Genomic DNA, 7,554 nt, shown 5'->3' on the forward strand with positions numbered 1-7,554 from the left:
TTGCCACATTACCAGCTGTTGAATGAAGCACAGCTAAACAATACGTCTTGACTGTGTGAATGCTGACTTCGACGGGATGACGAGTTTCTGTTGCTATTAGAACCACATGTCATATGTAGTAGTGGCCCGTTCCAAAGGGGTTGTACATTATGTAAGTAGGGTATTCATGCTCTAATGCTAAACGGACAACCGTTGAACATGACACGGCTTCTTGCAGCGAAGTTTGCCCGTTCACAGGACTACAATTGGCCCGTTGGTGGGATGCAATCAGCTCATAGTTTTCCCATCAAGATCCAGACCGTCATACAGAACGACTCTGCCTCATTCCCGCCAAGCATCTAATGAACGCCCCCGGAATGAATACTCCAGATGGGCCAAACAAAGGGGTGATTCTCTAGAGTAGGTCGGTTGGAAGTCATGGTGAAACAAATTGTACTAACGTTACATTGAATTAGATACCTTTCAGAAATATCTTTTGATTGCATTATATATATAACTGCTTCTTTCTTTTTCCACTTCCTTCACCCAAGGAAGTTGATTCGGTCCTACTCCTCAAGCAGATGTTGTTCATTGACCTACTGTCACACTCCCCGCGTTCTATTCGTCCGGCCCAGTCAACGCTACAGTCCGGGCCGGAGGATCTTTTCCCATGGGGCAGGTCAAGTTTCCTTGGCGGCTTTTGTTACTGGGGAGCCTGGGAGCTAATCTCCAGGCAGATCTCCACGGGGGAAAAATTGTATCGGCCAGCCAGAAAAACTTCTATGGGGGCTGACAATCTCCGAGCCCAGCCTTTTTCAGTCTGCTACCTAAACTTCGTTCCCCGCCCTCACCCTGAAACTAAACAGGGTGACACTACGGCTATGAAATAAAAAGGCATTGGCCATTGGAAGTAAACCAATGAAGAGCGGTCTTAACTTGAACAGTCCTATCTGACCGAAAATTCAACTCTACTCTACTTTACTTGTCTGGAAAAAAAAGACCGGAAATACTACTCTCCAAGCAGAGGAGGGGTTCCTGCTGGTTTTTGACGTCTTTTTATGCGTTTTTGTCGGGCTTTCTACTTTGTCATTTTTTGTCTCTCTTTGAAGGGGTTTGAAGAGACAAAAAAATGAAAAAAGTAGAAAGCCCGACACAAACGCATAAAAACGCGTCGAAAACCAGCCGGAACCCCTCCTCTGCTTGGAGAATGGAGAGTACGGGAATACCCTACCCCGTCATGTAGTCGCCTTGCCTGTTTTAGTGTGACTCCCAAACAGCCGTTGACTTTGGAATTGAATGGTGTTTTTGTTCCCACCAACAGTACAAAATTATGCAGCTAGTAGAAAACTTATCGAACATGGCAATCAGCTTTCTATGTACACACACGTACACGTTAGGTGTGAATGCGGGGGGGGGGGCACTATTCGATCGGGAGAGGCGGACATTGTTTTGAAGTCAAAATTTGTTCACTATATAACCATGGTAACGGGACAGAAATATTACAACGATAACGAAAACATTTTTTAAATCTTTCTTTCAATGGGAATTGAACTTGATATCGATAGTACATAGATGTATACGTATACGTAGATATGCTGATCAAAATTACGCAATTTTCCATCAATATTTGTAAAGCTGCATTGATTAACACCTAAACTTGGCAACATGTCTTGAGTCGATCCTCCTCATGGATCTTCAAGGCGACCACCTGTCCAATGCGACCGCTTCAGGTTTGACTGTAGTTTGGAGTATAGGCCAGCTTCTTGCAATCGAGTTTTTTTTTTCAAAAAGGAATTTTTTTTTTAGATAGCAATGAAGGTTTTCTTAAACAGCTATCGAGTTTTTAAAACAGCAATCGATTTTAAAACACCCATCGAGTTTTTAAAGCAGCAATCAAATCCTAGAAACATGCGTACGGTCGGGGATTCACTCCACGGGGGCCTAATTAACACCTTCTTTACTTCACACTGTCGTAACACCTAATGAAATGGGTTAGGCATATGGCCTTTGGATCCCGTAACCGGAACGGACACACACACACAGACAAACTACCGGGACTATCGTTCCGCAAGGGTTAGATGTGCTTGCACCTAGATGCCAGTCCACAGGACAATGCCTGGAATGGTTTTTCCTGCATATTGAGGATTTCAAAGTAAGAAATGAAGGCTGTTCATACAGCGCTGTCGAGGGAGGATCGATGCATTCATTCATCGTTCTTTTTGGGCACCTCTGAGCAATGCTGAGTGTGTGGGGGCATGCACCATGTACCAACCGGGAAGCCGCAGTATCACAGGGGCAAAAATCGTAATGTCAGCCTTCTCTGTTTGACATTTTTATTTTGCCCCGTGAAGATCTGCTTGGAGATTAATTCAATTCCAAAGTCAGCGGCTGTTTGGGAATCACACTTAACAGGCAAGGCGACGAGGCGACTACATGGCTGTGACATTTCCTTTCCTGTCTTTTTTTTTCTTCAGACAAATGTGCTTTACTTCCGATGGCCAATGACTTTTTAAAATCTAATAGCCTAAATGTGTCACCCTGTTTAGTTTCAGGGTGAAGGCGGGGAGTGAAGCTTAGGTAGCAGACTGAAGCTAAAAAGGTTGGAAGTTTTTTTTTTCTGGCAGGCCGACATTCACACGATTTTGCCCCCGTGGAGATCTGCCTGGAGATTAGCTCCCAGGCTTCCTCGAAACGAAATCCGCCAAGGAAACTTGACCTGCCCCATGGGAAAAGATCCTCCGGCCCGGGCAGTACTTAGCGTTGACTGGCCCAGACGAATAGAACGCGAGGAGTGTGACAGGCGGTCAACGAACAACATCTGCTTGAGGAGTAGGACCGAAAGCGGTCATACAATTTCCTCGGGTGAAGGAAGTGGGGAAAAAAGTTTACAATCAAAAGATATTTCTGAAAGGTATCTAATTCAATGTAACGTTAGTACAATTTGTTTCACCATGACTTCCAACCGACCTACTCTAGAGAATCACCCCTTTGTTTGGCCCATCTCGAGTATTCATTCCAGGGGTGTTCATTAGATGCTTGGCAGGAATGAGGCAGAGTCGTTCTGTATGACGGTCTGGATCTTGATGGGAAAACTATGAGCTGATTGCATCCCACCAACGGGCCAATTGCAGTCCTGTGAACGGGCAAACTTCGCTGCAAGAAGCCGTGTCATGTTCAACGGTTGTCCGTTTAGCATTAGAGCATGAATACCCTACTTACATAATGTACAACCCCTTTGGAACGGGCCACTACTACATATGACATGTGGTTCTAATAGCAACAGAAACTCGTCATCCCGTCGAAGTCAGCATTCACACAGTCAAGACGTATTGTTTAGCTGTGCTTCATTCAACAGCTGGTACGTGCGGAACGTGGCAAACAATGTAGCTGTACACGTCTGTTTTGGGATGATCATGAGACCTCTCCAAAGAAGGTATGTGTATCAAATCATACTGTGCACCACACGGGATTTCGGTAGAGGCCATTCCAAGACCTTTCGTAGGGAGGCCGTATTTCAGGGGGAGAGGTGCATATATATTCTCGTCTGTGGCATCCGGAAGTCTTGAAAAACAGACAAAAATTGCTAAGATGGTTGCACAATAGTTGCTTCGGACGAGTCTCAAGAAATGTCATTGTTTTCTTGTAATTAACCACGCCGTTCGGAATGTCCTGGCGCCGATAGGGGCCCAAAATGTTATTTAGCGACTAGTGCGCCTATGTTTACAAATTCGTTTTTCGGCCATTTGGGGATAGGAGATCATTACTGTTTAGGGTCTAGAAACCAAACGGTGTAGCATTTATCTGAAACTGTTGCCATGTCGCCTGTTATAGACTACAGGAGTCAGTGATAATGACAATCTTTCAATCAGACTGTTGTAGTAAGGGTATTTGCAGAAACAATAATAAACACGAAGGTTAATTCGGTTGCCCCATTCACATTTATATGCCAAACTAGCTGTATCATGATCAGTTTCCCGAAGAGTCTTGTTCATTAAAATTCCAAGTGATCTAAGGGGGGAGAGATCAAGGGTCAACATGGTAAATCATATTTGAAATCACTGTAAACTGGCTACTACAGAATTGTCAGTCCCGAAATGAAGCGTTCAAAAACTTGGTTTTCCTTAGCATCGGTTGCAGGCTTCTCCTACGGCAACCTTTCAACTTATTGGGGCCAGATTCTTTGGCTGGGAACCGTACCTGCTGGGGCCCGCGCCCGTATCTGCTTGGGGTCTCGTAAACGCCGTGGATCCGGTTACAGGATCCCAAGCAGATACGGGGCCCCAGCAGATACGGTCCCCAGCCAAAGAATCTGGCCCCAATAACTTGAAAAGTCGTCGTGGGAGAAGTCTGCAACGGAGGCTAGGATTTCCCGTCTTCAAAAAAGTCAGTTAAATGAGCAAAGGATAGGTGTCACAAGTCTTTCAGTGTAATATAACTAGCTGCTGCTGCGCAGCGCGCCTGCGGAGCTGGTGTGTTTATACGAATGACGTCGTTATATCAACAAACGTTAGGATTGCCAAGAATCATTTACTCACGGTATACATGTTATATGTAATTACCGTCTTTGTTTTCCTAATGATTAGGTCCATTATGCGACACTTTCTGGTCGCCTCCTGTTAGCAAGGGTCTTTATAAAAGCTGTACATGTGTAATGGAAGAAATGAGGTGCCATTTTTACCTTCTCCTCTCCGTAAATTCCGAAGAGAACTAACTTTCCCGTCCATTCACAAACTGGACAGACATGTTATAGAATAGTCGTGCGCATGTCACGTGACGGTAGAGTTCTCATTATCTCCGTGGTAAAGAGTTACAATATCACACTTGACAGTCAGTGGCAAGAAGGCCTAAACATAGTCAACGCCAATGTTTAATAGATTTAGAAAACTATGGGATTACGAGATGACTGTTTACCCCAAGAACAGAAAATATCAACTGTTTACTGAAAAGGAATATACAAACTGTTTACATTATCGGAAAAATATAAACAACTAATAAAACTGTTTACATTATCCAACAATGGATTGGTCTAAGCCATATAAAAACAGTGTACATTTTCAACGCAAGTCGAAAAAACCTATTGTTTCACGGGCCAAGGCAGAAAGATCATGAGTTACGCCATTGGCGCGCAGGTCAGGCAGAAATAAAACAGTTATATAACAAAAACCAGTTGGGGATGACTATATTTAGCGCAGAAACTATAAACTGAAATTGAAATATAAACTGTTCACCTTTTTGAGATAAACTGTTTACATTATCGAGCCGGAACGAGCGGCCTGTTCAGGAGAAAAAGTATGTGTGTGTGTTGGGGGGGGGGGGGGGCTAGGTTTGGAGTGCACCCAACCGTTCGCTGGAAATGATAGCGACGAAAGAGGTAGGGAACGAGGAACAAATGGGGGGAGGCCAAAGCCAATGTGGCAAGAAGGATTAGGAGGAATCCGTCCAATTTGCGATCCGAAAGGAAACGTGAATACAAATTACAATAAAAGAAAAGTATAGAGAGTTACTTTCATCATTCTCCCTTTCAATGTGTTTGTAATGGTCTCTCACTAATCATGTGCCCTTTGTTTTTGTGCCGTTTGTCTTTCTAGATAGTCTTTACCAGACTGGATACTCCGACTGTAGGGAAAAAAAAAATGCAAGGAGAGTTTGCAACCATAGATTGTATTAGCAGGCTCCGAGGGGGAAATTTTAACCTTCCCGTTGACTGAGTCCCCTGGCAAGGAGGGAATATTTTTTTTACGAATTCTACGACCCGTACCTCCGTAGGAAGACCTAGCCGAAACTATCAAATTGCTAGGCTAAATGTACCTAATAATTGACGCCTTACCAGCTACATGTACCTAGTGGATGTTATCTATTGTAAATGCAGCTCTCATTATTGTGTATGTAAGTGTACTAAAAAGGTCAGGCTATCACTTTTACTGATTCGACCCCTGATAGTACAAGGGCACACACAATCCCCTAAGATAGATTGTAATCTTTCTGACGTATATACTAGGCGTTACGCAACACTTGACGGTCTAAGACATGTGAATTACTCAAGAAAGGCCCTAAGAAATAGGGGATGAGTTAACAATCTCTTTTGAACTTATTAAAAAAAATAGCTGTACCTGTTGGCTACTCTTATTGGCCGTTCCTAAGCAACATATATCCTACCTGCTACTTGTTTCCGATTGTCGGATGTGTTTTCGTGACTGCTGTCCTCAGCTGAAATCCTTCCATTTAATCTCTTCTTGCATATATATGAGGCCGAGTGATAGACTTATATATATGTATGAATGCAATACTATAATGTAAATGTGTCCATCCAGTGGCTGTGCTACCCATGCGATTGTGTTTTGTTTGGGCTTGTGCTATCATGCTGCATGTAAAAACGACAACCCTCTGCCACACCTAATGCTTAAAAACTTGTTTAGTGTGTTTGATAAGGAATCATTTTTATTCACTCAGTCATTGGCTACAGGTTGCTGTTCGGAGAATCACACTGGATGGAAAAGACGAGAGAAGGTACAAGGCAAGGATTGTCTAGTGGTGTTCGCGCTGACAGGAGAATAAGAAGCTGCGTGCAAGAGGTAGCCATGGTAATGACGTCTTCTCATGACTATACGAAGTTTTAAAGAGGCTTGCTACAACATATTCCCGAACAGGATGTTTAGAAACTATAAAGGGGTTTTCCCTCTTGATATGCTGACGGCAATCAGTGGTTTAATACATTACATGTCGCTGAACGGCAAACTTTAAACTGAGTATTTCTTCACGCCGTTATTGGTATTTATAGTTGATCAATACACTAGTATATGTATATACTGACCGTCTCTACTGTAAATTCCATCTACTTAGCAAGGCATTGGAGAGTGAAAAACTTGTTAAGGCCTTTAAGTGCTTTATTGGAATATACAAATATATGTACTGTCTGCTTTTATTTGTAATGTTTATCAATGCATCAAACGAAAACAAATTGTGAGTAAATTGACATGTAAAGATTTTTTATCATTGTCACTTTTGATGGTCATAGCTAATCAATTAACTATGGATTTACCGGCAGCCCTACTGCAATTATCATTCTCTGATCGAGCACAGCTGGGAAAAGCTTTTAAAAAAAACGTTGTCAAAAATTGCTATATTTGTCTATCCATGACCAAGAAGGTTAAACTGAGAGGTATGAATATGTCTTTTCTGTTTTCATCTGCAACTTTTCATCCCTTACAAAACAGGTGACTCTAATTTGAAACTGCGCTGTGAATTCTACTTTATTACTTTATTTCATTTATTTCCATGTACTCTGTTTTGAGGATTTGAATAAAATCCAATGCGTTTCCACTTTAGGCGATGCTGGATCGTGTTTTCACTCATCATCTTGAGTCAAATGACTCAAAGTCGCCCATTTTGAGCCAAATGATTCAAAGTCACCCGTTTTGAGTCATATGACTCAAAGTTGCCCGTTTTGAGTCAAATGCCTCAAAGTGGCCCTTTTTGAGTCATATGACTCAAAGTTGCCCGTTTTGAGTCAAATGCCTAAAGTGGCCCGTTTTGAGTCATATGACTCAAAGTTGCCCGTTTTGAGTCAAATGCCTA

At 42.7% G+C, this 7,554-nt stretch overlaps 1 long non-coding RNA gene across 1 annotated transcript; it reads left to right on the forward strand.

Moving 5' to 3' along the window:
- The first annotated feature begins 2,889 nt into the window (after window positions 1-2,889).
- Window positions 2,890-7,304, forward strand: LOC136427541 (uncharacterized). The gene is made up of 2 exons (XR_010754462.1): window positions 2,890-3,412; window positions 6,430-7,304. It is a non-coding gene; the product is annotated as an uncharacterized lncRNA (long non-coding RNA).
- Window positions 7,305-7,554: the final 250 nt, after the last annotated feature.

Source organism: Branchiostoma lanceolatum, chromosome 2 (assembly GCF_035083965.1).
Source record: "Branchiostoma lanceolatum isolate klBraLanc5 chromosome 2, klBraLanc5.hap2, whole genome shotgun sequence".
Classification (NCBI taxonomy): Eukaryota; Metazoa; Chordata; class Leptocardii; order Amphioxiformes; family Branchiostomatidae; genus Branchiostoma; species Branchiostoma lanceolatum.